Raw genomic sequence first — 27,485 nt, 5'->3', positions numbered from 1 at the left:
CCGTTTAAATGAAAGTGCGAAAAAATCCTGCTAGATGACACCGGATGGACTATCCGAGCATGTCGGGAAGCCGGATGACTGCCAGGGCTGTCATTGCGCGATGAATCTTTCCGAGCACCCCCGAATCAATATAAGAATCGCCACGATCTGACGGGCGGATCAAAAGTTATCGTCGGAACGATATTTGTGCACCAAGGGTAGGTGACGGCCAGTAAACACCTTCCGACCGGATTCATGACTCGCATCCACTAGTATACTCATCCGCTATAGCCTGTACGTCACTGAATCTAAACAAACCCCCGCTATAATTTGACCGCAAATGAAATGTCAGAACGAATTCCGTTTATCGAATCAAACGACACTATCACCCCGCCATAATAAAGACAGGACGTATTTGAATTAACCATCCGGAAGAAAACAAAAAGATCCGAACCGAAACGTAGGAGACGTCGCGCTGAACGTGCGTTTCAGTTCGCATCGACGTTCTAGAACCGAAAGATTGTTCGAAAAAAGTGGTTGATAGCCGAAAAAAGTTACAGGAGTGCAACACGAGGACTTCCCAGGAGGTTACCCATCCTAGTACTACTCTCGCCCAAGCACGCTTAACTTCGAAGTTCTGATGGGATCCAGTGCATTTGTGCTGGTATGATCGCACCCAGCATGCCTCTCCATTGTCAAAGTAATAAAGAGTTTCCATTCGCATTTTCGTACGAAATCCGTTTAAATGAAAGTGCGAAAAAATCCTGCTAGATGACATCGGATGGACGATCCGAGCATGTCGGGAAGCCGGATGACCGCCCTGCTGTCATCGCGCGATGAATCTTTCCAAGCACCCCCGAATCAATATAAGAATCGCCACGATCTGACGGGCGGATCAAAAGTTATCGTCGGAACGATATTTGTGCACCAAGGGTAGCTGACGGCCAGTAAACACCTTCCGACCGGATTCATGACTCGCATCCACTAGTACACTCATCCGCTATAGCCTGTACGTCACTGAATCTAAACAAACCCCCGCTATAATTTGACCGCAAATGAAATGTCAGAACGAATTCCGTTTATCGAATCAAACGACACTATCACCCCGCCATAATAAAGACCGGACGTCTTTGAATTCACCATCCGGAAGAAAATAAAAAGATTCGAACCGAAACGTAGGAGGCGACGCACTAAACGTGCGTTTCAGTTCGCATCGATGTTCGAGAACCGAAAGATTGTTCGAAAAAAGTGGTACATAGCCGAAAAAAGTGACAGGGGTGCAACACGAGGACTTCCAAGGAGGTCACCCATCCTAGTACTACTCTCGCCCAAGCACGCTTAACTTCGGAGTTCTGATGGGATCCAGTGCATTTGTGCTGTTATGATCGCACCCAGCATGCCTCTCCATTGTCAAAGTAATAAAGAGTTTCCACTCGCATTGTCGTACGAAGTCCGTTTAAATGAAAGTGCGAAAAAATCCTGCTAGATGACACCGGATGGACTATCCGAGCATGTCGGGAAGCCGGATGACTGCCAGGGCTGTCATTCCGCGATGAATCTTTCCGAGCACCCCCGAATCAATATAAGAATCGCCACGATCTGACGGGAGGATCAAAAGTTATCGTCGGAACGATATTTGTGCACCAAGGGTAGGTGACGGCCAGTAAACACCTTCCGACCGGATTCATGACTCGCATCCACTAGTATACTCATCCGCTATAGCCTGTACGTCACTGAATCTAAACAAACCCCCGCTATAATTTGACCGCAAATGAAATGTCAGAACGAATTCCGTTTATCGAATCAAACGACACTATCACCCCGCCATAATAAAGACAGGACGTATTTGAATTAACCATCCGGAAGAAAACAAAAAGATCCGAACCGAAACGTAGGAGACGTCGCGCTGAACGTGCGTTTCAGTTCGCATCGACGTTCTAGAACCGAAAGATTGTTCGAAAAAAGTGGTTGATAGCCGAAAAAAGTTACAGGAGTGCAACACGAGGACTTCCCAGGAGGTTACCCATCCTAGTACTACTCTCGCCCAAGCACGCTTAACTTCGAAGTTCTGATGGGATCCAGTGCATTTGTGCTGGTATGATCGCACCCAGCATGCCTCTCCATTGTCAAAGTAATAAAGAGTTTCCATTCGCATTTTCGTACGAAATCCGTTTAAATGAAAGTGCGAAAAAATCCTGCTAGATGACATCGGATGGACGATCCGAGCATGTCGGGAAGCCGGATGACTGCCAGGGCTGTCATTCCGCGATGAATCTTTCCGAGCACCCCCGAATCAATATAAGAATCGCCACGATCTGACGGGCGGATCAAAAGTTATCGTCGGAACGATATTTGTGCACCAAGGGTAGGTGACGGCCAGTAAACACCTTCCGACCGGATTCATGACTCGCATCCACTAGTATACTCATCCGCTATAGCCTGTACGTCACTGAATCTAAACAAACCCCCGCTATAATTTGACCGCAAATGAAATGTCAGAACGAATTCCGTTTATCGAATCAAACGACACTATCACCCCGCCATAATAAAGACCGGACGTCTTTGAATTCACCATCCGGAAGAAAATAAAAAGATCCGAACCGAAACGTAGGAGGCGACGCACTAAACGTGCGTTTCAGTTCGCATCGATGTTCCAGAACCGAAAGATTGTTCGAAAAAAGTGGTAGATAGCCGAAAAAAGTGACAGGGGTGCAACACGAGGACTTCCCAAGAGGTCACCCATCCTAGTACTACTCTCGCCCAAGCACGCTTAACTTCGGAGTTCGGATGGGATCCAGTGCATTTGTGCTGGTATGATCGCACCCAGCATGCCTCTCCAATGTCAAAGTAAACAAGAGTTTCCACTCGCATTGTCGTACGAAGTCCGTTTAAATGAAAGTGCGAAAAAATCCTGCTAGATGACACCGGATGGACGATCCGAGAATGTCGGGAAGCCGGATGACCGCCAAGGCTGTCATCGCACGATGATTCTTCCCGAGTACCCCCGAATCAATATAAGAATCGCCACGATCTGACGGGCGGATCAAAAGTTATCGTCGGAACGATATTTGTGCACCAAGGGTAGCTGACGGCCAGTAAACACCTTCCGACCGGATTCATGACTCGCATCCACTAGTACACTCATCCGCTATAGCCTGTACGTCACTGAATCTAAACAAACCCCCGCTATAATTTGACCGCAAATGAAATGTCAGAACGAATTCCGTTTATCGAATCAAACGACACTATCACCCCGCCATAATAAAGACCGGACGTCTTTGAATTCACCATCCGGAAGAAAATAAAAAGATTCGAACCGAAACGTAGGAGGCGACGCACTAAACGTGCGTTTCAGTTCGCATCGATGTTCGAGAACCGAAAGATTGTTCGAAAAAAGTGGTACATAGCCGAAAAAAGTGACAGGGGTGCAACACGAGGACTTCCAAGGAGGTCACCCATCCTAGTACTACTCTCGCCCAAGCACGCTTAACTTCGGAGTTCTGATGGGATCCAGTGCATTTGTGCTGTTATGATCGCACCCAGCATGCCTCTCCATTGTCAAAGTAATAAAGAGTTTCCACTCGCATTGTCGTACGAAGTCCGTTTAAATGAAAGTGCGAAAAAATCCTGCTAGATGACACCGGATGGACTATCCGAGCATGTCGGGAAGCCGGATGACTGCCAGGGCTGTCATTCCGCGATGAATCTTTCCGAGCACCCCCGAATCAATATAAGAATCGCCACGATCTGACGGGAGGATCAAAAGTTATCGTCGGAACGATATTTGTGCACCAAGGGTAGGTGACGGCCAGTAAACACCTTCCGACCGGATTCATGACTCGCATCCACTAGTATACTCATCCGCTATAGCCTGTACGTCACTGAATCTAAACAAACCCCCGCTATAATTTGACCGCAAATGAAATGTCAGAACGAATTCCGTTTATCGAATCAAACGACACTATCACCCCGCCATAATAAAGACAGGACGTATTTGAATTAACCATCCGGAAGAAAACAAAAAGATCCGAACCGAAACGTAGGAGACGTCGCGCTGAACGTGCGTTTCAGTTCGCATCGACGTTCTAGAACCGAAAGATTGTTCGAAAAAAGTGGTTGATAGCCGAAAAAAGTTACAGGAGTGCAACACGAGGACTTCCCAGGAGGTTACCCATCCTAGTACTACTCTCGCCCAAGCACGCTTAACTTCGAAGTTCTGATGGGATCCAGTGCATTTGTGCTGGTATGATCGCACCCAGCATGCCTCTCCATTGTCAAAGTAATAAAGAGTTTCCATTCGCATTTTCGTACGAAATCCGTTTAAATGAAAGTGCGAAAAAATCCTGCTAGATGACATCGGATGGACGATCCGAGCATGTCGGGAAGCCGGATGACTGCCAGGGCTGTCATTCCGCGATGAATCTTTCCGAGCACCCCCGAATCAATATAAGAATCGCCACGATCTGACGGGCGGATCAAAAGTTATCGTCGGAACGATATTTGTGCACCAAGGGTAGGTGACGGCCAGTAAACACCTTCCGACCGGATTCATGACTCGCATCCACTAGTATACTCATCCGCTATAGCCTGTACGTCACTGAATCTAAACAAACCCCCGCTATAATTTGACCGCAAATGAAATGTCAGAACGAATTCCGTTTATCGAATCAAACGACACTATCACCCCGCCATAATAAAGACCGGACGTCTTTGAATTCACCATCCGGAAGAAAATAAAAAGATCCGAACCGAAACGTAGGAGGCGACGCACTAAACGTGCGTTTCAGTTCGCATCGATGTTCCAGAACCGAAAGATTGTTCGAAAAAAGTGGTAGATAGCCGAAAAAAGTGACAGGGGTGCAACACGAGGACTTCCCAAGAGGTCACCCATCCTAGTACTACTCTCGCCCAAGCACGCTTAACTTCGGAGTTCGGATGGGATCCAGTGCATTTGTGCTGGTATGATCGCACCCAGCATGCCTCTCCAATGTCAAAGTAAACAAGAGTTTCCACTCGCATTGTCGTACGAAGTCCGTTTAAATGAAAGTGCGAAAAAATCCTGCTAGATGACACCGGATGGACGATCCGAGAATGTCGGGAAGCCGGATGACCGCCAAGGCTGTCATCGCACGATGATTCTTCCCGAGTACCCCCGAATCAATATAAGAATCGCCACGATCTGACGGGCGGATCAAAAGTTATCGTCGGAACGATATTTGTGCACCAAGGGTAGCTCACGGCCAGTAAACACCTTCCGACCGGATTCATTACTCGCATCCACTAGTACACTCATCCGCTATAGCCTGTACGTCACTGAATCTAAACAAACCCCCGCTATAATTTGACCGCAAATGAAATGTCAGAACGAATTCCGTTTATCGAATCAAACGACACTATCACCCCGCCATAATAAAGACCGGACGTATTTGAATTAACCATCCGGAAGAAAACAAAAAGATCCGAACCGAAACCTAGGAGGCGTCGCGCTGAACGTGCGTTTCAGTTCGCATCGACGTTCTAGAACCGAAAGATTGTTCGAAAAAAGTGGTAGATAGCCGAAAAAAGTGACAGGGGTGCAACACGAGGACTTCCCAGGAGGTCACCCATCCTAGTAATACTCTCGCCCAAGCACGCTTAACTTCGGAGTTCTGATGGGATCCAGTGCATTTGTGCTGGTATGATCGCACCCAGCATGCCTCTCCATTGTCAAAGTAATAAAGAGTTTCCACTCGCATTGTCGTACGAAGTCCGTTTAAATGAAAGTGCGAAAAAATCCTGCTAGATGACACCGGATGGACGATCCGAGCATGTCGGGAAGCCGGATGACCGCCAAGGCTGTCGTCGCACGATGATTCTTCCCGAGTACCCCCGAATCAATATAAGAATCGCCACGATCTGACGGGCGGATCAAAAGTTATCGTCGGAACGATATTTGTGCACCAAGGGTAGCTGACGGCCAGTAAACACCTTCCGACCGGATTCATGACTCGCATCCACTAGTACACTCATCCGCTATAGCCTGTACGTCACTGAATCTAAACAAACCCCCGCTATAATTTGACCGCAAATGAAATGTCAGAACGAATTCCGTTTATCGAATCAAACGACACTATCACCCCGCCATAATAAAGACCGGACGTCTTTGAATTCACCATCCGGAAGAAAATAAAAAGATTCGAACCGAAACGTAGGAGGCGACGCACTAAACGTGCGTTTCAGTTCGCATCGATGTTCGAGAACCGAAAGATTGTTCGAAAAAAGTGGTAGATAGCCGAAAAAAGTGACAGGGGTGCAACACGAGGACTTCCAAGGAGGTCACCCATCCTAGTACTACTCTCGCCCAAGCACGCTTAACTTCGGAGTTCTGATGGGATCCAGTGCATTTGTGCTGTTATGATCGCACCCAGCATGCCTCTCCATTGTCAAAGTAATAAAGAGTTTCCACTCGCATTGTCGTACGAAGTCCGTTTAAATGAAAGTGCGAAAAAATCCTGCTAGATGACACCGGATGGACTATCCGAGCATGTCGGGAAGCCGGATGACTGCCAGGGCTGTCATTGCGCGATGAATCTTTCCGAGCACCCCCGAATCAATATAAGAATCGCCACGATCTGACGGGCGGATCAAAAGTTATCGTCGGAACGATATTTGTGCACCAAGGGTAGGTGACGGCCAGTAAACACCTTCCGACCGGATTCATGACTCGCATCCACTAGTATACTCATCCGCTATAGCCTGTACGTCACTGAATCTAAACAAACCCCCGCTATAATTTGACCGCAAATGAAATGTCAGAACGAATTCCGTTTATCGAATCAAACGACACTATCACCCCGCCATAATAAAGACAGGACGTATTTGAATTAACCATCCGGAAGAAAACAAAAAGATCCGAACCGAAACGTAGGAGACGTCGCGCTGAACGTGCGTTTCAGTTCGCATCGACGTTCTAGAACCGAAAGATTGTTCGAAAAAAGTGGTTGATAGCCGAAAAAAGTTACAGGAGTGCAACACGAGGACTTCCCAGGAGGTTACCCATCCTAGTACTACTCTCGCCCAAGCACGCTTAACTTCGAAGTTCTGATGGGATCCAGTGCATTTGTGCTGGTATGATCGCACCCAGCATGCCTCTCCATTGTCAAAGTAATAAAGAGTTTCCATTCGCATTTTCGTACGAAATCCGTTTAAATGAAAGTGCGAAAAAATCCTGCTAGATGACATCGGATGGACGATCCGAGCATGTCGGGAAGCCGGATGACCGCCCTGCTGTCATCGCGCGATGAATCTTTCCAAGCACCCCCGAATCAATATAAGAATCGCCACGATCTGACGGGCGGATCAAAAGTTATCGTCGGAACGATATTTGTGCACCAAGGGTAGCTGACGGCCAGTAAACACCTTCCGACCGGATTCATGACTCGCATCCACTAGTACACTCATCCGCTATAGCCTGTACGTCACTGAATCTAAACAAACCCCCGCTATAATTTGACCGCAAATGAAATGTCAGAACGAATTCCGTTTATCGAATCAAACGACACTATCACCCCGCCATAATAAAGACCGGACGTCTTTGAATTCACCATCCGGAAGAAAATAAAAAGATTCGAACCGAAACGTAGGAGGCGACGCACTAAACGTGCGTTTCAGTTCGCATCGATGTTCGAGAACCGAAAGATTGTTCGAAAAAAGTGGTACATAGCCGAAAAAAGTGACAGGGGTGCAACACGAGGACTTCCAAGGAGGTCACCCATCCTAGTACTACTCTCGCCCAAGCACGCTTAACTTCGGAGTTCTGATGGGATCCAGTGCATTTGTGCTGTTATGATCGCACCCAGCATGCCTCTCCATTGTCAAAGTAATAAAGAGTTTCCACTCGCATTGTCGTACGAAGTCCGTTTAAATGAAAGTGCGAAAAAATCCTGCTAGATGACACCGGATGGACTATCCGAGCATGTCGGGAAGCCGGATGACTGCCAGGGCTGTCATTCCGCGATGAATCTTTCCGAGCACCCCCGAATCAATATAAGAATCGCCACGATCTGACGGGCGGATCAAAAGTTATCGTCGGAACGATATTTGTGCACCAAGGGTAGGTGACGGCCAGTAAACACCTTCCGACCGGATTCATGACTCGCATCCACTAGTATACTCATCCGCTATAGCCTGTACGTCACTGAATCTAAACAAACCCCCGCTATAATTTGACCGCAAATGAAATGTCAGAACGAATTCCGTTTATCGAATCAAACGACACTATCACCCCGCCATAATAAAGACAGGACGTATTTGAATTAACCATCCGGAAGAAAACAAAAAGATCCGAACCGAAACGTAGGAGACGTCGCGCTGAACGTGCGTTTCAGTTCGCATCGACGTTCTAGAACCGAAAGATTGTTCGAAAAAAGTGGTTGATAGCCGAAAAAAGTTACAGGAGTGCAACACGAGGACTTCCCAGGAGGTTACCCATCCTAGTACTACTCTCGCCCAAGCACGCTTAACTTCGAAGTTCTGATGGGATCCAGTGCATTTGTGCTGGTATGATCGCACCCAGCATGCCTCTCCATTGTCAAAGTAATAAAGAGTTTCCATTCGCATTTTCGTACGAAATCCGTTTAAATGAAAGTGCGAAAAAATCCTGCTAGATGACATCGGATGGACGATCCGAGCATGTCGGGAAGCCGGATGACTGCCAGGGCTGTCATTCCGCGATGAATCTTTCCGAGCACCCCCGAATCAATATAAGAATCGCCACGATCTGACGGGCGGATCAAAAGTTATCGTCGGAACGATATTTGTGCACCAAGGGTAGGTGACGGCCAGTAAACACCTTCCGACCGGATTCATGACTCGCATCCACTAGTATACTCATCCGCTATAGCCTGTACGTCACTGAATCTAAACAAACCCCCGCTATAATTTGACCGCAAATGAAATGTCAGAACGAATTCCGTTTATCGAATCAAACGACACTATCACCCCGCCATAATAAAGACCGGACGTCTTTGAATTCACCATCCGGAAGAAAATAAAAAGATCCGAACCGAAACGTAGGAGGCGACGCACTAAACGTGCGTTTCAGTTCGCATCGATGTTCCAGAACCGAAAGATTGTTCGAAAAAAGTGGTAGATAGCCGAAAAAAGTGACAGGGGTGCAACACGAGGACTTCCCAAGAGGTCACCCATCCTAGTACTACTCTCGCCCAAGCACGCTTAACTTCGGAGTTCGGATGGGATCCAGTGCATTTGTGCTGGTATGATCGCACCCAGCATGCCTCTCCAATGTCAAAGTAAACAAGAGTTTCCACTCGCATTGTCGTACGAAGTCCGTTTAAATGAAAGTGCGAAAAAATCCTGCTAGATGACACCGGATGGACGATCCGAGAATGTCGGGAAGCCGGATGACCGCCAAGGCTGTCATCGCACGATGATTCTTCCCGAGTACCGCCGAATCAATATAAGAATCGCCACGATCTGACGGGCGGATCAAAAGTTATCGTCGGAACGATATTTGTGCACCAAGGGTAGCTCACGGCCAGTAAACACCTTCCGACCGGATTCATTACTCGCATCCACTAGTACACTCATCCGCTATAGCCTGTACGTCACTGAATCTAAACAAACCCCCGCTATAATTTGACCGCAAATGAAATGTCAGAACGAATTCCGTTTATCGAATCAAACGACACTATCACCCCGCCATAATAAAGACCGGACGTATTTGAATTAACCATCCGGAAGAAAACAAAAAGATCCGAACCGAAACCAAGGAGGCGTCGCGCTGAACGTGCGTTTCAGTTCGCATCGACGTTCTAGAACCGAAAGATTGTTCGAAAAAAGTGGTAGATAGCCGAAAAAAGTGACAGGGGTGCAACACGAGGACTTCCCAGGAGGTCACCCATCCTAGTAATACTCTCGCCCAAGCACGCTTAACTTCGGAGTTCTGATGGGATCCAGTGCATTTGTGCTGGTATGATCGCACCCAGCATGCCTCTCCATTGTCAAAGTAATAAAGAGTTTCCACTCGCATTGTCGTACGAAGTCCGTTTAAATGAAAGTGCGAAAAAATCCTGCTAGATGACACCGGATGGACGATCCGAGCATGTCGGGAAGCCGGATGACCGCCAAGGCTGTCGTCGCACGATGATTCTTCCCGAGTACCCCCGAATCAATATAAGAATCGCCACGATCTGACGGGCGGATCAAAAGTTATCGTCGGAACGATATTTGTGCACCAAGGGTAGCTGACGGCCAGTAAACACCTTCCGACCGGATTCATGACTCGCATCCACTAGTACACTCATCCGCTATAGCCTGTACGTCACTGAATCTAAACAAACCCCCGCTATAATTTGACCGCAAATGAAATGTCAGAACGAATTCCGTTTATCGAATCAAACGACACTATCACCCCGCCATAATAAAGACCGGACGTCTTTGAATTCACCATCCGGAAGAAAAAAAAAAGATTCGAACCGAAACGTAGGAGGCGACGCACTAAACGTGCGTTTCAGTTCGCATCGATGTTCGAGAACCGAAAGATTGTTCGAAAAAAGTGGTACATAGCCGAAAAAAGTGACAGGGGTGCAACACGAGGACTTCCAAGGAGGTCACCCATCCTAGTACTACTCTCGCCCAAGCACGCTTAACTTCGGAGTTCTGATGGGATCCAGTGCATTTGTGCTGTTATGATCGCACCCAGCATGCCTCTCCATTGTCAAAGTAATAAAGAGTTTCCACTCGCATTGTCGTACGAAGTCCGTTTAAATGAAAGTGCGAAAAAATCCTGCTAGATGACACCGGATGGACGATCCGAGAATGTCGGGAAGCCGGATGACTGCCAAGGCTGTCATCGCACGATGATTCTTCCCGAGTACCCCCGAATCAATATAAGAATCGCCACGATCTGACGGGCGGATCAAAAGTTATCGTCGGAACGATATTTGTGCACCAAGGGTAGCTCACGGCCAGTAAACACCTTCCGACCGGATTCATTACTCGCATCCACTAGTACACTCATCCGCTATAGCCTGTACGTCACTGAATCTAAACAAACCCCCGCTATAATTTGACCGCAAATGAAATGTCAGAACGAATTCCGTTTATCGAATCAAACGACACTATCACCCCGCCATAATAAAGACCGGACGTATTTGAATTAACCATCCGGAAGAAAACAAAAAGATCCGAACCGAAACCTAGGAGGCGTCGCGCTGAACGTGCGTTTCAGTTCGCATCGACGTTCTAGAACCGAAAGATTGTTCGAAAAAAGTGGTAGATAGCCGAAAAAAGTGACAGGGGTGCAACACGAGGACTTCCCAGGAGGTCACCCATCCTAGTAATACTCTCGCCCAAGCACGCTTAACTTCGGAGTTCTGATGGGATCCAGTGCATTTGTGCTGGTATGATCGCACCCAGCATGCCTCTCCATTGTCAAAGTAATAAAGAGTTTCCACTCGCATTGTCGTACGAAGTCCGTTTAAATGAAAGTGCGAAAAAATCCTGCTAGATGACACCGGATGGACGATCCGAGCATGTCGGGAAGCCGGATGACCGCCAAGGCTGTCGTCGCACGATGATTCTTCCCGAGTACCCCCGAATCAATATAAGAATCGCCACGATCTGACGGGCGGATCAAAAGTTATCGTCGGAACGATATTTGTGCACGAAGGGTAGCTCACGGCCAGTAAACACCTTCCGACCGGATTCATTACTCGCATCCACTAGTACACTCATCCGCTATAGCCTGTACGTCACTGAATCTAAACAAACCCCCGCTATAATTTGACCGCAAATGAAATGTCAGAACGAATTCCGTTTATCGAATCAAACGACACTATCACCCCGCCATAATAAAGACCGGACGTATTTGAATTAACCATCCGGAAGAAAACAAAAAGATCCGAACCGAAACCTAGGAGGCGTCGCGCTGAACGTGCGTTTCAGTTTGCATCGACGTTCTAGAACCGAAAGATTGTTCGAAAAAAGTGGTAGATAGCCGAAAAAAGTGACAGGGGTGCAACACGAGGACTTCCCAGGAGGTCACCCATCCTAGTAATACTCTCGCCCAAGCACGCATAACTTCGGAGTTCTGATGGGATCCAGTGCATTTGTGCTGGTATGATCGCACCCAGCATGCCTCTCCATTGTCAAAGTAATAAAGAGTTTCCACTCGCATTGTCGTACGAAGTCCGTTTAAATGAAAGTGCGAAAAAATCCTGCTAGATGACACCGGATGGACGATCCGAGCATGTCGGGAAGCCGGATGACCGCCAAGGCTGTCATTGCGCGATGAATCTTCCCGAGTACCCCCGAATCAATATAAGAATCGCCACGATCTGACGGGCGGATCAAAAGTTATCGTCGGAACGATATTTGTGCACCAAGGGTAGCTGACGGCCAGTAAACACCTTCCAACCGGATTGATGACTCGCATCCACTAGTACACTCATCCGCTATAGCCTGTACGTCACTGAATCTAAACAAACCCCCGCTATAATTTGACCGCAAATGAAATGTCAGAACGAATTCCGTTTATCGAATCAAACGACACTATCACCCCGCCATAATAAAGACCGGACGTCTTTGAATTCACCATCCGGAAGAAAATAAAAAGATCCGAACCGAAACGTAGGAGGCGACGCACTAAACGTGCGTTTCAGTTCGCATCGATGTTCCAGAACCGAAAGATTGTTCGAAAAAAGTGGTAGATAGCCGAAAAAAGTGACAGGGGTGCAACACGAGGACTTCCCAAGAGGTCACCCATCCTAGTACTACTCTCGCCCAAGCACGCTTAACTTCGGAGTTCGGATGGGATCCAGTGCATTTGTGCTGGTATGATCGCACCCAGCATGCCTCTCCAATGTCAAAGTAAACAAGAGTTTCCACTCGCATTGTCGTACGAAGTCCGTTTAAATGAAAGTGCGAAAAAATCCTGCTAGATGACACCGGATGGACGATCCGAGAATGTCGGGAAGCCGGATGACCGCCAAGGCTGTCATCGCACGATGATTCTTCCCGAGTACCCCCGAATCAATATAAGAATCGCCACGATCTGACGGGCGGATCAAAAGTTATCTTCGGAACGATATTTGTGCACCAAGGGTAGCTCACGGCCAGTAAACACCTTCCGACCGGATTCATTACTCGCATCCACTAGTACACTCATCCGCTATAGCCTGTACGTCACTGAATCTAAACAAACCCCCGCTATAATTTGACCGCAAATGAAATGTCAGAACGAATTCCGTTTATCGAATCAAACGACACTATCACCCCGCCATAATAAAGACCGGACGTCTTTGAATTCACCATCCGGAAGAAAATAAAAAGATCCGAACCGAAACGTAAGAGGCGACGCACTAAACGTGCGTTTCAGTTCGCATCGATGTTCCAGAACCGAAAGATTGTTCGAAAAAAGTGGTAGATAGCCGAAAAAAGTGACAGGGGTGCAACACGAGGACTTCCCAGGAGGTCACCCATCCTAGTACTACTCTCGCCCAAGCACGCTTAACTTCGGAGTTCTGATAGGATCCAGTGCATTTGTGCTGGTATGATCGCACCCAGCATGCCTCTCCATTGTCAAAGTAATAAAGAGTTTCCACTCGCATTGTCGTACGAAGTCCGTTTAAATGAAAGTGCGAAAAAATCCTGCTAGATGACACCGGATGGACGATCCGAGCATGTCGGGAAGCCGGATGACCGCCAAGGCTGTCATCGCGCGATGAATCTTCCCGAGAACCCCCGAATCAATATAAGAATCGCCACGATCTGACGGGCGGATCAAAAGTTATCTTCGGAACGATATTTGTGCACCAAGGGTAGCTCACAGCCAGTAAACACCTTCCGACCGGATTCATTACTCGCATCCACTAGTACACTCATCCGCTATAGCCTGTACGTTACTGAATCTAAACAAACCCCCGCTATAATTTGACCGCAAATGAAATGTCAGAACGAATTCCGTTTATCGAATCAAACGATACTATCACCCCGCCATAATAAAGACCGGACGTCTTTGAATTCACCATCCGGAAGAAAATTAAAAGATCCGAACCGAAACGTAAGAGGCGACGCACTAAACGTGCGTTTCAGTTCGCATCGATGTTCCAGAACCGAAAGATTGTTCGAAAAAAGTGGTAGATAGCCGAAAAAAGTGACAGGGGTGCAACACGAGGACTTCCCAGGAGGTCACCCATCCTAGTTCTACTCTCGCCCAAGCACGCTTAACTTCGGAGTTCTGATGGGATCCAGTGCATTTGTGCTGGTATGATCGCAACCAGCATGCCTCTCCATTGTCAAAGTAATAAAGAGTTTCCACTCGCATTGTCGTACGAAGTCCGTTTAAATGAAAGTGCGAAAAAATCCTGCTAGATGACACCGGATGGACGATCCGAGCATGTCGGGAAGCCGGATGACCGCCAAGGCTGTCATTGCACGATGATTCTTCCCGAGTACCCCCGAATCAATATAAGAATCGCCACGATCTGACGGGCGGATCAAAAGTTATCGTCGGAACGATATTTGTGCACCAAGGGTAGCTCACGGCCAGTAAACACCTTCCGACCGGATTCATTACTCGCATCCACTAGTACACTCATCCGCTATAGCCTGTACGTCACTGAATCTAAACAAACCCCCGCTATAATTTGACCGCAAATGAAATGTCAGAACGAATTCCGTTTATCGAATCAAACGACACTATCACCCCGCCATAATAAAGACCGGACGTATTTGAATTAACCATCCGGAAGAAAACAAGAAGATCCGAACCGAAACCTAGGAGGCGTCGTGCTGAACGTGCGTTTCAGTTCGCATCGACGTTCTAGAACCGAAAGATTGTTCGAAAAAAGTGGTAGATAGCCGAAAAAAGTGACAGGGGTGCAACACGAGGACTTCCCAGGAGGTCACCCATCCTAGTAATACTCTCGCCCAAGCACGCTTAACTTCGGAGTTCTGATGGGATCCAGTGCATTTGTGCTGGTATGATCGCACCCAGCATGCCTCTCCATTGTCAAAGTAATAAAGAGTTTCCACTCGCATTGTCGTACGAAGTCCGTTTAAATGAAAGTGCGAAAAAATCCTGCTAGATGACACCGGATGGACGATCCGAGCATGTCGGGAAGCCGGATGACCGCCACAGCTGTCATTGCGCGCTGAATCTTCCCGAGTACCCCCGAATCAATATAAGAATCGCCACGATCTGACGGGCGGATCAAAAGTTATCGTCGGAACGATATTTGTGCACCAAGGGTAGCTCACGGCCAGTAAACACCTTCCGACCGGATTCATGACTCGCATCCACTAGTACACTCATCCGCTATAGCCTGTACGTCACTGAATCTAAACAAACCCCCGCTATAATTTGACCGCAAATGAAATGTCAGAACGAATTCCGTTTATCGAATCAAACGACACTATCACCCCGCCATAATAAAGACCGGACGTCTTTGAATTCACCATCCGGAAGAAAATAAAAAGATCCGAACCGAAACGTAGGAGGCGACGCACTAAACGTGCGTTTCAGTTCGCATCGATGTTCCAGAACCGAAAGATTGTTCGAAAAAAGTGGTAGATAGCCGAAAAAAGTGACAGGGGTGCAACACGAGGACTTCCCAGGAGGTCACCCATCCTAGTACTACTCTCGCCCAAGCACGCTTAACTTCGGAGTTCTGATGGGATCCAGTGCATTTGTGCTGGTATGATCGCACCCAACATGCCTCTCCATTGTCAAAGTAATAAAGAGTTTCCACTCGCATTGTCGTACGAAGTCCGTTTAAATGAAAGTGCGAAAAAATCCTGCTAGATGACACCGTATGAACGATCCGAGCATGTCGGGAAGCCGGATGACCGCCAAGGCTGTCATCGCGCGATGAATCTTCCCGAGTACCCCCGAATCAATATAAGAATCGCCACAATCTGACGGGCGGATCAAAAGTTATCTTCGGAACGATATTTGTGCACCAAGGGTAGCTCACAGCCAGTAAACACCTTCCGACCGGATTCATTACTCGCATCCACTAGTACACTCATCCGCTATAGCCTGTACGTTACTGAATCTAAACAAACCCCCGCTATAATTTGACCGCAAATGAAATGTCAGAACGAATTCCGTTTATCGAATCAAACGATACTATCACCCCGCCATAATAAAGACCGGACGTCTTTGAATTCACCATCCGGAAGAAAATTAAAAGATCCGAACCGAAACGTAGGAGGCGACGCACTAAACGTGCGTTTCAGTTCGCATCGATGTTCCAGAACCGAAAGATTGTTCGAAAAAAGTGGTAGATAGCCGAAAAAAGTGACAGGGGTGCAACACGAGGACTTCCCAGGAGGTCACCCATCCTAGTACTACTCTCGCCCAAGCACGCTTAACTTCGGAGTTCTGATGGGATCCAGTGCATTTGTGCTGGTATGATCGCAACCAGCATGCCTCTCCATTGTCAAAGTAATAAAGAGTTTCCACTCGCATTGTCGTACGAAGTCCGTTTAAATGAAAGTGCGAAAAAATCCTGCTAGATGACACCGGATGGACGATCCGAGCATGCCTGGAAGCCGGATGACAGCCAAGGCTGTCAGCGCACGATGATTCTTCCCGAGTACCCCCGAATCAATATAAGAATCGCCACGATCTGACGGGCGGATCAAAACTTATCGTCGGAACGATATTTGTGCACCAAGGGTAGCTCACGGCCAGTAAACACCTTCCGACCGGATTCATTACTCGCATCCACTAGTTCACTCATCCGCTATAGCCTGTACGTCACTGAATCTAAACAAACCCCCGCTATAATTTGACCGCAAATGAAATGTCAGAACGAATTCCGTTTATCGAATCAAACGACACTATCACCCCGCCATAATAAAGACCGGACGTATTTGAATTAACCATCCGGAAGAAAACAAAAAGATCCGAACCGAAACCTAGGAGGCGTCGCGCTGAACGTGCGTTTCAGTTCGCATCGACGTTCTAGAACCGAAAGATTGTTCGAAAAAAGTGGTAGATAGCCGAAAAAGTGACAGGGGTGCAACACGAGGACTTCCCAGGAGGTCACCCATCCTAGTAATACTCTCGCCCAAGCACGCTTAACTTCGGAGTTCTGATGGGATCCAGTGCATTTGTGCTGGTATGATCGCACCCAGCATGCCTCTCCATTGTCAAAGTAATAAAGAGTTTCCACTCGCATTGTCGTACGAAGTCCGTTTAAATGAAAGTGCGAAAAAATCCTGCTAGATGACACCGGATGGACGATCCGAGCATGTCGGGAAGCCGGATGACCGCCAAGGCTGTCGTCGCACGATGATTCTTCCCGAGTACCCCCGAATCAATATAAGAATCGCCACGATCTGACGGGCGGATCAAAAGTTATCGTCGGAACGATATTTGTGCACCAAGGGTAGCTGACGGCCAGTAAACACCTTCCGACCGGATTCATGACTCGCATCCACTAGTACACTCATCCGCTATAGCCTGTACGTCACTGAATCTAAACAAACCCCCGCTATAATTTGACCGCAAATGAAATGTCAGAACGAATTCCGTTTATCGAATCAAACGACACTATCACCCCGCCATAATAAAGACCGGACGTCTTTGAATTCACCATCCGAAAGAAAATAAAAAGATCCGAATCGAAACGTAGGAGGCGACGCACTAAACGTGCGTTTCAGTTCGCATCGATGTTCCAGAACCGAAAGATTGTTCGAAAAAAGTGGTAGATAGCCGAAAAAAGTGACAGGGGTGCAACACGAGGACTTCCCAGGAGGTCACCCATCCTAGTACTACTCTCGCCCAAGCACGCTTAACTTCGGAGTTCTGATGGGATCCAGTGCATTTGTGCTGGTATGATCGCACCCAGCATGCCTCTCCATTGTCAAAGTAATAAAGAGTTTCCACTCGCATTGTCGTACGAAGTCCGTTTAAATGAAAGTGCGAAAAAAATCCTGCTAGATGACACCGGATGGACGATCCGAGCATGTCGGGAAGCCGGATGACCGCCACGGCTGTCATCGCGCGAAGAATCTCCCCGAGTACCCCCGAATCAATATAAGAAACGCCACGATCTGACGGGCGGATCAAAAGTTATCGTCGGAACGATATTTGTGCACCAAGGGTAGCTCACGGCCAGTAAACGCCTTCCGGCCGGATTCCTGACTCGCATCCACTAGAACACTCATCCGCTATAGCCGGTACCTCACTGAATCTAAACAAACCCCCGCTATATTTTGACCGTAAATGAAATGTCAGAACGAATTCCGTTTATCGAATCAAACGACACTATCACCCCGCCATAATAAAGACCGGACGTATTTGAATTCACCATCCGGAAGAAAATAAAATGATCCGAACCGAAACCTAGGAGGCGTCGCACTGAACGTGCGTTTCAGTTCGTATCGACGTTCTAGAACCAAAAGATTGTTCGAAAAAAGTGATAGATAGCCGAAAAAAGTGACAGGAGTGCAACACGAGGACTTCCAAGGAGGTCACCCATCCTAGTACTACTCTCGCCCAAGCACGCTTAACTTCGGAGTTCTGATGGGATCCAGTGCATTTGTGCTGGTATGATCGCAACCAGCATGCCTCTCCATTGTCAAAGTAATAAAGAGTTTCCACTCGCATTGTCGTACGAAGTCCGTTTAAATGAAAGTGCGAAAAAATCCTGCTAGATGACACCGGATGGACGATCCGAGCACGTCGGAAAGCCGGATGACCGCCAACGCTGTCATTGCGCGATGAATCTTCCCGAGTACCCCCGACTCAATATAAGAATCGCCACGATCTGACGGGTGGATCAAAAGTTATCGTCGGAACGATATTTGTGCACCAAGCGTAGCTCACGGCCAGTAAACACCTTCCGACCGGATTCATTACTCGCATCCACTAGTACACTCATCCGCTATAGCCTGTACGTCACTGAATCTAAACAAACCCCCGCTATAATTTGACCGCAAATGAAATGTCAGAACGAATTCCGTTTATCGAATCAAACGACACTATCACCCCGCCATAATAAAGACCGGACGTCTTTGAATTCACCATCCGGAAGAAAATAAAAAGATCCGAACCGAAACGTAGGAGGCGACGCACTAAACGTGCGTTTCAGTTCGCATCGATGTTCCAGAACCGAAAGATTGTTCGAAAAAAGTGGTAGATAGCCGAAAAAAGTGACAGGGGTGCAACACGAGGACTTCCCAGGAGGTCACCCATCCTAGTACTACTCTCGCCCAAGCACGCTTAACTTCGGAGTTCTGATGGTATCCAGTGCATTTGTGCTGGTATGATTGCACCCAGAATGTCTCCCCACTGTCAAAGTAATAAAGAGTTTCCATTCGCATTGTCGTACGAAGTCCGTTTAAATGAAAGTGCAAAAAAATCCTGCTAGATGACATCGGATGGACGATCCGAGCATGTCGGGAAGCCGAATGACCGCCAGGGCTGTCGTCGCGCGATGAATCTTCCCGAGTACCCCCGAATCAATATAAGAATCGCCACGATCTGACGGGCGGATCAAAAGTTATCGTCGGAACGATATTTGTGCACCAAGGGTAGCTCACGGCCAGTAAACACCTTCCGACCGGATTCATTACTCGCATCCACTAGTACACTCATCCGCTATAGCCTGTACGTCACTGAATCTAAACAAACCCCCGCTATAATTTGACCGCAAATGAAATGTCAGAACGAATTCCGTTTATCGAATCAAACGACACTATCACCCCGCCATAATAAAGACCGGACGTATTCGAATTAACCATCCGGAAGAAAACAAAAAGATCCGAACCGAAACGTAAGAGACGTCGCGCTGAACGTGCGTTTCAGTTCGCATCGACGTTCTAGAACCGAAAGATTGTTCGAAAAAAGTGGTTGATAGCCGAAAAAAGTTACAGGAGTGCAACACGAGGACTTCCCTGGAGGTTACCCATCCTAGTACTACTCTCGCCCAAGCACGCTTAACTTCGATGTTCTGATGGGATCCAGTGCATTTGTGCTGGTATGATCGCACCCAGCATGCCTCTCCATTGTCAAAGTAATAAAGAGTTTCCATTCGCATTTTCGTACGAAATCCGTTTAAATGAAAGTGCGAAAAAATCCTGCTAGATGACATCGGATGGACGATCCGAGCATGTCGGGAAGCCGGATGACCGCCAAGGCTGTCATCGCGCGGTGAATCTTCCCGAGTACCCCCAAATCAATATAAGAATCGCCACAATCTGACGGGCGGATCAAAAGTTATCGTCGGAACCATATTTGTGCACCAAGGGTAGCTCACGGCCAGTAAACACCTTCCGACCGGATTCCTGACTCGCATCCACTAGTACACTCATCCGCTATAGCCGGTACCTCACTGAATCTAAACAAACCCCTGCTATATTTTGACCGTAAATGAAATGTCAGAACGAATTCCGTTTATCTAATCAAACGACACTATCACCCCGCCATAATAAAGACCGGACGTATTTGAATTCACCATCCGGAAGAAAATAAAAAGATCCGAACCGAAAGCTAGGAGGCGTCGCACTGAACGTGCGTTTCAGTTCGCATCGACGTTCCAGAACCGAAAGATTGTTCGAAAAAAGTGGTAGATAGCCGAAAAAAGTGACAGGAGTGCAACACGAGGAATTCCCAAGAGGTCACCCATTCTAGTACTACTCTCGCCCAAGCACGCTTAACTTCGGAGTTCTGACGGTATCCAGTGCATTTGTGCTGGTATGATTGCACCCAGAATGTCTCCCCACTGTCAAAGTAATAAAGAGTTTCCATTCACATTGTCGTACGAAGTCCGTTTAAATGAAAGTGCAAAAAAATCCTGCTAGATGACATCGGATGGACGATCCGAGCATGTCGGGAAGCCGAATGACCGCCAAGGCTGTATTCGCGCGTCGAATCTTCTCGAGTACCCCCGAATCAATATATGAATCGCCACGATCTGACGGGCGGATCAAAAGTTATCGTTGGAACGATATTTGTGCACCAAGGGTAGCTCACGGCCAGTAAACACCTTCCGAACGGATTCCTGACTCGCATCCACTAGTACACTCATCCGCTATAGCCGGTACCTCACTGAATCTAAACAAACCCCCGCTATATTTTGACCGTAAATGAAATGTCAGAACGAATTCCGTTTATCGAATCAAACGACACTATCACCCCGCCATAATAAAGACCGGACGTATTTGAATTAACCATCCGGAAGAAAACAAAAAGATCCGAACCGAAACCTAGGAGGCGTCGCGCTGAACGTGCGTTTCAGTTCGCATCGACGTTCTAGAACCGAAAGATTATTCGAAAAAAGTGGTTGATAGCCGAAAAAAGTTACAGGAGTGCAACACGAGGACTTCCCAGGAGGTTACCCATCCTAGTACTACTCTCGCCCAAGCACGCTTAACTTCGAAGTTCTGATGGGATCCAGTGCATTTGTGCTGGTATGATCGCACCCAGCATGCCTCTCCATTGTCAAAGTAATAAAGAGTTTCCATTCGCATTGTCGTACGAAATCCGTTTAAATGAAAGTGCGAAAAACTCCTGCTATATGACATCGGATGGACGATCCGAGCATGTCGGGAAGCCGGATGACCGCCAGGGCTGTCATCGCGCGATTAAAATCTTCCCGAGTACCCCCGAATCAATATAAGAATCGCCACAATCTGACGGGCGGATCAAAAGTTATCGTCGGAACAATATTTGTGCACCAAGGGTAGCTCACGGCCAGTAAACACCTTCCGACCGGATTCCTGACTCGCATCCACTAGTACACTCATCCGCTATAGCTGGTACCTCACTGAATCTAAACAAACCCCTGCTATATTTTGACCGTAAATGGAATGTCAGAACGAATTCCGTTTATCGAATCAAACGACACTATCACCCCGCCATAATAAAGACCGGACGTATTTGAATTCACCATCCGGAAGAAAATAAAAAGATCCGAACCGAAAGCTAGGAGGCGTCGCACTGAACGTGCGTTTCAATTCGCATCGACGTTCCAGAACCGAAAAGATTGTTCGAAAAAAGTGGTAGATAGCCGAAAAAAGTGACAGGAGTGCAACACGAGGACTTCCGAAGAGGTCACTCATCCTAGTACAACTCTCGCCCAAGCACGCTTAACTTCGGAGTTCTGATGGTATCCAGTGCATTTGTGCTGCTATGATTGCACCCAGAATGTCTCCCCACTGTCAAAGTAATAAAGAGTTTCCATTCGCATTGTCGTACGAAGTCCGTTTAAATGAAAGTGCAAAAAAATCCTGCTAGATGACATCGGATGGACGATCCGAGCATGTCGGGTAGCCGGATGACCGCCAGGGCTGTCATCGCACGATGAATCTTCCCGAGTACCCCCGAATCAATATATGAATCGCCACGATCTGACGGGCGGATCAAAAGTTATCGTCGGAACGATATTTGTTCACCAGGGGTAGCTCACGGCCAGTAAACACCTTCCGGCCGGATTCCTGACTCGCATCCACTAGTACACTCATCCGCTATAGCCGGTACCTCACTGAATCTAAACAAACCCCTGCTATATTTTGACCGTAAATGAAATGTCAGAACGAATTCCGTTTATCGAATCAAACGTTACTATCACCCCGCCATAATAAAGACCGGACGTATTTGAATTAACCATCCGGAAGAAAACAAAAAGATCCGAACCGAAACCTAGGAGGCGTCGCGCTGAACGTGCGTTTCAGTTCGCATCGACGTTCTAGAACCGAAAGATTGTTCGAAAAAAGTGGTTGATAGCCGAAAAAAGTTACAGGAGTGCAACACGAGGACTTCCCAGGAGGTTACCCATCCTAGTACTACTCTCGCCCAAGCACGCTTAACTTCGAAGTTCTGATGGTATCCAGTGCATTTGTGCTGCTATGATTGCACCCAGAATGTCTCCCCACTGTCAAAGTAATAAAGAGTTTCCATTCGCATTGTCGTACGAAGTCCGTTTAAATGAAAGTGCAAAAAAATCCTGCTAGATGACATCGGATGGACGATCCGAGCATGTCGGGTAGCCGGATGACCGCCAGGGCTGTCATCGCACGATGAATCTTCCCGAGTACCCCCGAATCAATATAAGAATCGCCACGATCTGACGGGCGGATCAAAAGTTATCGTCGGAACGATATTTGTGCACCAAGGGTAGCTCACGGCCAGTAAACACCTTCCGGCCGGATTCCTGACTCGCATCCACTAGTACACTCATCCGCTATAGCCGGTACCTCACTGAATCTAAACAAACCCCCGCTATATTTTGACCGTAAATGAAATGTCAGAACGAATTCCGTTTATCGAATCAAACGACACTATCACCCCGCCATAATAAAGACCGGACGTATTTGAATTCACCATCCGGAAGAAAATAAAAAGATCCGAACCGAAACCTAGGTGGCGTCGCACTGAACGTGCGTTTCAGTTCGCATCGACGTTCTAGAACCAAAAGATTGTTCGAAAAAAGTGGTAGATAGCCGAAGAAAGTGACACGAGTGCAACACGAGGACTTCCCAGGAGGTCACCCATCCTAGTACTACTCTCGCCCAAGCACGCTTAACTTCAGAGTTCTGATGGGATCCAGTGCATTTGTGCTGGTATGATCGCACCTAGCATGCCTCTCCATTGTCAAAGTAATAAAGAGATTCCATTCGCATTGTCGTACGAAGTCCGTTTAAGTGAAAGGGCGAAAAAATCCTGCTAGATGGCATCGGATGGACGATCCGAGCATGTCGGGAAGCCGGATGACTGCCAAGGCTGTCATCGCGCGATGAATCTTCCCGAGTACCCCCGAATCAATATATGAATCGCCACGATCTGACAGGCGGATCAAAAGTTATCGTCGGAACGATATTTGTTCACCAGGGGTAGCTCACGGCCAGTAAACACCTTTCAGCCGGATTCCTGACTCGCATCCACTAGTACACTCATCCGCTATAGCCGGTACCTCACTGAATCTAAACAAACCCCCGCTATATTTTGACCGTAAATGAAATGTCAGAACGAATTCCGTTTATCGAATCAAACGACACTATCACCTCGCCATAATAAAGACCGGACGTATTTGAATTCACCATCCGGAAGAAAATAAAAAGATTCGAACCGAAAGCTAGGAGGCGTCGCACTGAACGTGCGTTTCAGTGCGCATCGACGTTCCAGAACCGAAAGATTGTTCGAAAAAAGTGGTAGATAGCCGAAAAAAGTGACAGGAGTGCAACACGAGGATTTCCCAGGAGGTCACCCATCCTAGTACTACTCTCGCCCAAGCACGCTTAACTTCGGACTTCTGATGGGATCCAGTGCATTTGAGCTGGTATGATCGCACCCAGCATGCCTCTCCATTGTCAAAGTAATAAAGAGTTTTCATTCGCAATGTCGTACGAAGTCCGTTTAAATGAAAATGCGAAAAAATCCTGCTAGATGACATCGGATGGACGATCCGAGCATGTCGGGTAGCCGGATGACCGCCAGGGCTGTCATCGCACGATGAATCTTCCCGAGTACCCACGAATCAATATATGAATCGCCACGATCTGATAGGCGGATCAAAAGTTATCGTCGGAACGATATTTGTTCACCAAGGGTAGCTCACGGCCAGTAAACACCTTCCGGCCGGATTCCTGACTCGCATCCACTAGTACACTCATCCGCTATAGCCGGTACCTCACAGAATCTAAACAAACCCCCGCTCTATTTTGACCGTAAATGAAATGTCAGAACGAATTCCGTTTATCGAATCAAACGACACTATCACCCCGCCATAATAAAGACCGGACGTATTTGAATTCACCATCCGGAAGAAAATAAAAAGATCCGAACCGAAACCTAGGAGGCGTCGCACTGAACGTGCGTTTCAGTTCGCATCGACGTTCTAGAACCAAAAGATTGTTCGAAAAAAGTGATAGATAGCCGAAAAAAGTGACAGGAGTGCAACACGAGGACTTCCAAGGAGGTCACCCATCCTAGTACTACTCTCGCCCAAGCACGCTTAACTTCGGAGTTCTGATGGGATCCAGTGCATTTGTGCTGGTATGATCGCACCCAGCATGCCTCTCCATTGTCAAAGTAATAAAGAGTTTCCATTCGCATTGTCGTACGAAATCCGTTTAAATGAAAGTGCGAAAAAATCCTGCTAGATGACATCGGATGGAATATCCGAGCATGTCGGGAAGCCGGATGACCGCCAAGGCTGTCATCGCGCGATGAATCTTCCCGAGTACCCCCGAATCAATATAAGAATCGCCACAATCTGACGGGCGGATCAAAAGTTATCGTCGGAACAATATTTGTGCACCAAGGGTAGCTCACGGCCAGTAAACACCTTCCGACCGGATTCCTGACTCGCATCCACTAGTACACTCATCCGCTATAGCCGGTACCTCACTGAATCTAAACGAACCCCTGCCATATTTTGACCATAAATGGAATGTCAGAACGAATTCCGTTTATCGAATCAAACGACACTATCACCCCGCCATAATAAAGACCGGACGTATTTGAATTCACCATCCGGAAGAAAATAAAAAGATCCGAACCGAAAGCTAGGAGGCGTCGCACTGAACGTGCGTTTCAATTCGCATCGATGTTCCAGAACCGAAAAGATTGTTCGAAAAAAGTGGTAGATAGCCGAAAAAAGTGACAGGAGTGCAACACGAGGACTTCCCAAGAGGTCACTCATCCTAGTACAACTCTCGCCCAAGCACGCTTAACTTCGGAGTTCTGATGGTATCCAGTGCATTTGTGCTGCTATGATTGCACCCAGAATGTCTCCCCACTGTCAAAGTAATAAAGAGTTTCCATTCGCATTGTCGTACGAAGTCCGTTTAAATGAAAGTGCAAAAAAATCCTGCTAGATGACATCGGATGGACGATCCGAGCATGTCGGGTAGCCGGATGACCGCCAGGGCTGTCATCGCACGATGAATCTTCCCGAGTACCCCCGAATCAATATATGAATCGCCACGATCTGACGGGCGGATCAAAAGTTATCATCGGAACGATATTTGTTCACCAGGGGTAGCTCACGGCCAGTAAACACCTTCCGGCCGGATTCCTGACTCGCATCCACTAGTACACTCATCCGCTATAGCCGGTACCTCACTGAATCTAAACAAACCCCCGCTATATTTTGACCGTAAATGAAATGTCAGAACGAATTCTGTTTATCGAATCAAACGACACTATCACCCCGCCATAATAAAGACCGGACGTATTTGAATTCACCATCCGGAAGAAAATAAAAAGATCCGAACCGAAACCTAGGTGGCGTCGCACTGAACGTGCGTTTCAGTTCGCATCGACGTTCTAGAACCAAAAGATTGTTCGAAAAAAGTGGTAGATAGCCGAAGAAAGTGACACGAGTGCAACACGAGGACTTCCCAGGAGGTCACCCATCCTAGTACTACTCTCGCCCAAGCACGCTTAACTTTGGAGTTCTGATGGGATCCAGTGCATTTGTGCTGGTATGATCGCACCCAGCATGCCTCTCCATTGTCAAAGTAATAAAGAGATTCCATTCGCATTGTCGTACGAAGTCCGTTTAAGTGAAAGTGCGAAAAAATCCTGCTAGATGGCATCGGATGGACGATCCGAGCATGTCGGGAAGCCGGATGACTGCCAAGGCTGTCATCGCGCGATGAATCTTCCCGAGTACCCCCGAATCAATATATGAATCGCCATTATCTGACGGGCGGATCAAAAGTTATCGTCGGAATGATATTTGTTTACCAAGGGTAGCTCACGGCCAGTAAACACCTTCCGACCGGATTCCTGACTCGCATCTACTAGTACACTCATCCGCTATAGCCGGTACCTCACTGAATCTAAACAAACCCCTGCTATATTTTGACCGTAAATGAAATGTCAGAACGAATTCCGTTTATCGAATCAAACGTTACTATCACCCCGCAATAATAAAGACCGGACGTATTTGAATTAACCATCGGGAAGAAAACAAAGAGATCCGAACCGAAACCTAGGAGGCGTCGCGCTGAACGTGCGTTTCAGTTCGCATCGACGTTTTAGAACCGAAAGATTGTTCGAAAAAAGTGGTTGATAGCCGAAAAAAGTTACAGGAGTGCAACACGAGGACTTCCCAGGAGGTTACCCATCCTAGTACTACTCTCGCCCAAGCACGCTTAACTTCGAAGTTCTGATGGGATCCAGTGCATTTGTGCTGGTATGATCGCACCCAGCATGCCTCTCCATTGTCAAAGTAATAAAGAGTTTCCATTCGCATTGTCGTACGAAATCCGTTTAAATGAAAGTGCAAAAAAATCCTGCTACATGACATCGGATGGATGATCCGAGCATGTCGGGAAGCCGGATGACCACCAGGGCTGTCATCGCGCGAATAAAATCTTCCCGAGTACCCCCGAATCAATATAAGAATCGCCACAATCTGACGGGCGGATCAAAAGTTATCGTCGGAACAATATTTGTGCACCAAGGGTAGCTCACGGCCAGTAAACACCTTCCGACCGGATTCCTGACTCGCATCCACTAGTACACTCATCCGCTATAGCCG

At 47.5% G+C, this 27,485-nt stretch overlaps 38 non-coding genes across 38 annotated transcripts; all 38 read right to left on the bottom strand.

Moving 5' to 3' along the window:
• Positions 1-538: 538 nt before the first annotated feature.
• Positions 539-657, bottom strand: LOC143874329 (5S ribosomal RNA). Its single transcript, XR_013249013.1, has one exon. It is a non-coding gene; the product is annotated as a 5S ribosomal RNA (ribosomal RNA).
• A 596-nt stretch (positions 658-1,253) lies between these two features.
• LOC143874682 (5S ribosomal RNA) lies at positions 1,254-1,372 on the bottom strand. Its single transcript, XR_013249353.1, has one exon. It is a non-coding gene; the product is annotated as a 5S ribosomal RNA (ribosomal RNA).
• A 597-nt stretch (positions 1,373-1,969) lies between these two features.
• Positions 1,970-2,088, bottom strand: LOC143874328 (5S ribosomal RNA). Its single transcript, XR_013249012.1, has one exon. It is a non-coding gene; the product is annotated as a 5S ribosomal RNA (ribosomal RNA).
• Positions 2,089-2,685: 597 nt separating this feature from the next.
• Positions 2,686-2,804, bottom strand: LOC143872894 (5S ribosomal RNA). The gene has a single exon (XR_013247621.1). It is a non-coding gene; the product is annotated as a 5S ribosomal RNA (ribosomal RNA).
• A 597-nt stretch (positions 2,805-3,401) lies between these two features.
• LOC143874681 (5S ribosomal RNA) lies at positions 3,402-3,520 on the bottom strand. Its single transcript, XR_013249352.1, has one exon. It is a non-coding gene; the product is annotated as a 5S ribosomal RNA (ribosomal RNA).
• Positions 3,521-4,117: 597 nt separating this feature from the next.
• On the bottom strand, positions 4,118-4,236 carry LOC143874327 (5S ribosomal RNA). Its single transcript, XR_013249011.1, has one exon. It is a non-coding gene; the product is annotated as a 5S ribosomal RNA (ribosomal RNA).
• A 597-nt stretch (positions 4,237-4,833) lies between these two features.
• Positions 4,834-4,952, bottom strand: LOC143872893 (5S ribosomal RNA). Its single transcript, XR_013247620.1, has one exon. It is a non-coding gene; the product is annotated as a 5S ribosomal RNA (ribosomal RNA).
• Positions 4,953-5,549: 597 nt separating this feature from the next.
• Positions 5,550-5,668, bottom strand: LOC143873998 (5S ribosomal RNA). The gene has a single exon (XR_013248689.1). It is a non-coding gene; the product is annotated as a 5S ribosomal RNA (ribosomal RNA).
• Positions 5,669-6,265: 597 nt separating this feature from the next.
• Positions 6,266-6,384, bottom strand: LOC143874680 (5S ribosomal RNA). The gene has a single exon (XR_013249351.1). It is a non-coding gene; the product is annotated as a 5S ribosomal RNA (ribosomal RNA).
• A 597-nt stretch (positions 6,385-6,981) lies between these two features.
• LOC143874326 (5S ribosomal RNA) lies at positions 6,982-7,100 on the bottom strand. The gene has a single exon (XR_013249010.1). It is a non-coding gene; the product is annotated as a 5S ribosomal RNA (ribosomal RNA).
• A 596-nt stretch (positions 7,101-7,696) lies between these two features.
• Positions 7,697-7,815, bottom strand: LOC143874679 (5S ribosomal RNA). The gene has a single exon (XR_013249350.1). It is a non-coding gene; the product is annotated as a 5S ribosomal RNA (ribosomal RNA).
• A 597-nt stretch (positions 7,816-8,412) lies between these two features.
• Positions 8,413-8,531, bottom strand: LOC143874325 (5S ribosomal RNA). The gene has a single exon (XR_013249009.1). It is a non-coding gene; the product is annotated as a 5S ribosomal RNA (ribosomal RNA).
• Positions 8,532-9,128: 597 nt separating this feature from the next.
• Positions 9,129-9,247, bottom strand: LOC143872892 (5S ribosomal RNA). The gene has a single exon (XR_013247619.1). It is a non-coding gene; the product is annotated as a 5S ribosomal RNA (ribosomal RNA).
• A 597-nt stretch (positions 9,248-9,844) lies between these two features.
• On the bottom strand, positions 9,845-9,963 carry LOC143873996 (5S ribosomal RNA). Its single transcript, XR_013248687.1, has one exon. It is a non-coding gene; the product is annotated as a 5S ribosomal RNA (ribosomal RNA).
• A 597-nt stretch (positions 9,964-10,560) lies between these two features.
• On the bottom strand, positions 10,561-10,679 carry LOC143874677 (5S ribosomal RNA). Its single transcript, XR_013249348.1, has one exon. It is a non-coding gene; the product is annotated as a 5S ribosomal RNA (ribosomal RNA).
• Positions 10,680-11,276: 597 nt separating this feature from the next.
• Positions 11,277-11,395, bottom strand: LOC143873995 (5S ribosomal RNA). Its single transcript, XR_013248686.1, has one exon. It is a non-coding gene; the product is annotated as a 5S ribosomal RNA (ribosomal RNA).
• Positions 11,396-11,992: 597 nt separating this feature from the next.
• On the bottom strand, positions 11,993-12,111 carry LOC143874850 (5S ribosomal RNA). Its single transcript, XR_013249518.1, has one exon. It is a non-coding gene; the product is annotated as a 5S ribosomal RNA (ribosomal RNA).
• Positions 12,112-12,708: 597 nt separating this feature from the next.
• Positions 12,709-12,827, bottom strand: LOC143872891 (5S ribosomal RNA). Its single transcript, XR_013247618.1, has one exon. It is a non-coding gene; the product is annotated as a 5S ribosomal RNA (ribosomal RNA).
• Positions 12,828-13,424: 597 nt separating this feature from the next.
• On the bottom strand, positions 13,425-13,543 carry LOC143873820 (5S ribosomal RNA). Its single transcript, XR_013248518.1, has one exon. It is a non-coding gene; the product is annotated as a 5S ribosomal RNA (ribosomal RNA).
• Positions 13,544-14,140: 597 nt separating this feature from the next.
• LOC143874893 (5S ribosomal RNA) lies at positions 14,141-14,259 on the bottom strand. Its single transcript, XR_013249562.1, has one exon. It is a non-coding gene; the product is annotated as a 5S ribosomal RNA (ribosomal RNA).
• A 597-nt stretch (positions 14,260-14,856) lies between these two features.
• On the bottom strand, positions 14,857-14,975 carry LOC143873994 (5S ribosomal RNA). Its single transcript, XR_013248685.1, has one exon. It is a non-coding gene; the product is annotated as a 5S ribosomal RNA (ribosomal RNA).
• Positions 14,976-15,572: 597 nt separating this feature from the next.
• Positions 15,573-15,691, bottom strand: LOC143870699 (5S ribosomal RNA). The gene has a single exon (XR_013245481.1). It is a non-coding gene; the product is annotated as a 5S ribosomal RNA (ribosomal RNA).
• Positions 15,692-16,288: 597 nt separating this feature from the next.
• On the bottom strand, positions 16,289-16,407 carry LOC143873428 (5S ribosomal RNA). The gene has a single exon (XR_013248136.1). It is a non-coding gene; the product is annotated as a 5S ribosomal RNA (ribosomal RNA).
• Positions 16,408-17,003: 596 nt separating this feature from the next.
• LOC143873992 (5S ribosomal RNA) lies at positions 17,004-17,122 on the bottom strand. Its single transcript, XR_013248684.1, has one exon. It is a non-coding gene; the product is annotated as a 5S ribosomal RNA (ribosomal RNA).
• Positions 17,123-17,719: 597 nt separating this feature from the next.
• LOC143870688 (5S ribosomal RNA) lies at positions 17,720-17,838 on the bottom strand. The gene has a single exon (XR_013245470.1). It is a non-coding gene; the product is annotated as a 5S ribosomal RNA (ribosomal RNA).
• A 598-nt stretch (positions 17,839-18,436) lies between these two features.
• Positions 18,437-18,555, bottom strand: LOC143874475 (5S ribosomal RNA). Its single transcript, XR_013249154.1, has one exon. It is a non-coding gene; the product is annotated as a 5S ribosomal RNA (ribosomal RNA).
• Positions 18,556-19,152: 597 nt separating this feature from the next.
• On the bottom strand, positions 19,153-19,271 carry LOC143874536 (5S ribosomal RNA). The gene has a single exon (XR_013249212.1). It is a non-coding gene; the product is annotated as a 5S ribosomal RNA (ribosomal RNA).
• Positions 19,272-19,868: 597 nt separating this feature from the next.
• On the bottom strand, positions 19,869-19,987 carry LOC143875095 (5S ribosomal RNA). The gene has a single exon (XR_013249757.1). It is a non-coding gene; the product is annotated as a 5S ribosomal RNA (ribosomal RNA).
• Positions 19,988-20,584: 597 nt separating this feature from the next.
• Positions 20,585-20,703, bottom strand: LOC143874975 (5S ribosomal RNA). The gene has a single exon (XR_013249643.1). It is a non-coding gene; the product is annotated as a 5S ribosomal RNA (ribosomal RNA).
• Positions 20,704-21,300: 597 nt separating this feature from the next.
• On the bottom strand, positions 21,301-21,419 carry LOC143874324 (5S ribosomal RNA). The gene has a single exon (XR_013249008.1). It is a non-coding gene; the product is annotated as a 5S ribosomal RNA (ribosomal RNA).
• Positions 21,420-22,019: 600 nt separating this feature from the next.
• On the bottom strand, positions 22,020-22,138 carry LOC143875381 (5S ribosomal RNA). Its single transcript, XR_013250031.1, has one exon. It is a non-coding gene; the product is annotated as a 5S ribosomal RNA (ribosomal RNA).
• A 597-nt stretch (positions 22,139-22,735) lies between these two features.
• On the bottom strand, positions 22,736-22,854 carry LOC143875220 (5S ribosomal RNA). The gene has a single exon (XR_013249876.1). It is a non-coding gene; the product is annotated as a 5S ribosomal RNA (ribosomal RNA).
• A 597-nt stretch (positions 22,855-23,451) lies between these two features.
• Positions 23,452-23,570, bottom strand: LOC143874661 (5S ribosomal RNA). Its single transcript, XR_013249333.1, has one exon. It is a non-coding gene; the product is annotated as a 5S ribosomal RNA (ribosomal RNA).
• A 597-nt stretch (positions 23,571-24,167) lies between these two features.
• LOC143874891 (5S ribosomal RNA) lies at positions 24,168-24,286 on the bottom strand. Its single transcript, XR_013249558.1, has one exon. It is a non-coding gene; the product is annotated as a 5S ribosomal RNA (ribosomal RNA).
• Positions 24,287-24,883: 597 nt separating this feature from the next.
• Positions 24,884-25,002, bottom strand: LOC143873673 (5S ribosomal RNA). Its single transcript, XR_013248376.1, has one exon. It is a non-coding gene; the product is annotated as a 5S ribosomal RNA (ribosomal RNA).
• A 598-nt stretch (positions 25,003-25,600) lies between these two features.
• LOC143875346 (5S ribosomal RNA) lies at positions 25,601-25,719 on the bottom strand. The gene has a single exon (XR_013249999.1). It is a non-coding gene; the product is annotated as a 5S ribosomal RNA (ribosomal RNA).
• Positions 25,720-26,316: 597 nt separating this feature from the next.
• Positions 26,317-26,435, bottom strand: LOC143873178 (5S ribosomal RNA). Its single transcript, XR_013247899.1, has one exon. It is a non-coding gene; the product is annotated as a 5S ribosomal RNA (ribosomal RNA).
• A 597-nt stretch (positions 26,436-27,032) lies between these two features.
• Positions 27,033-27,151, bottom strand: LOC143874323 (5S ribosomal RNA). The gene has a single exon (XR_013249007.1). It is a non-coding gene; the product is annotated as a 5S ribosomal RNA (ribosomal RNA).
• Positions 27,152-27,485: the final 334 nt, after the last annotated feature.

This window comes from Tasmannia lanceolata, unplaced genomic scaffold (genome assembly GCF_043159265.1).
Source record: "Tasmannia lanceolata isolate RefF3 unplaced genomic scaffold, GAP_Taslan_0.1 ptg000003l, whole genome shotgun sequence".
Lineage (NCBI taxonomy): Eukaryota > Viridiplantae > Streptophyta > Magnoliopsida > Canellales > Winteraceae > Tasmannia > Tasmannia lanceolata.
Note: the sequence above shows the minus strand (reverse complement) of the source record. Positions and strands in the feature narration are given on the sequence as shown.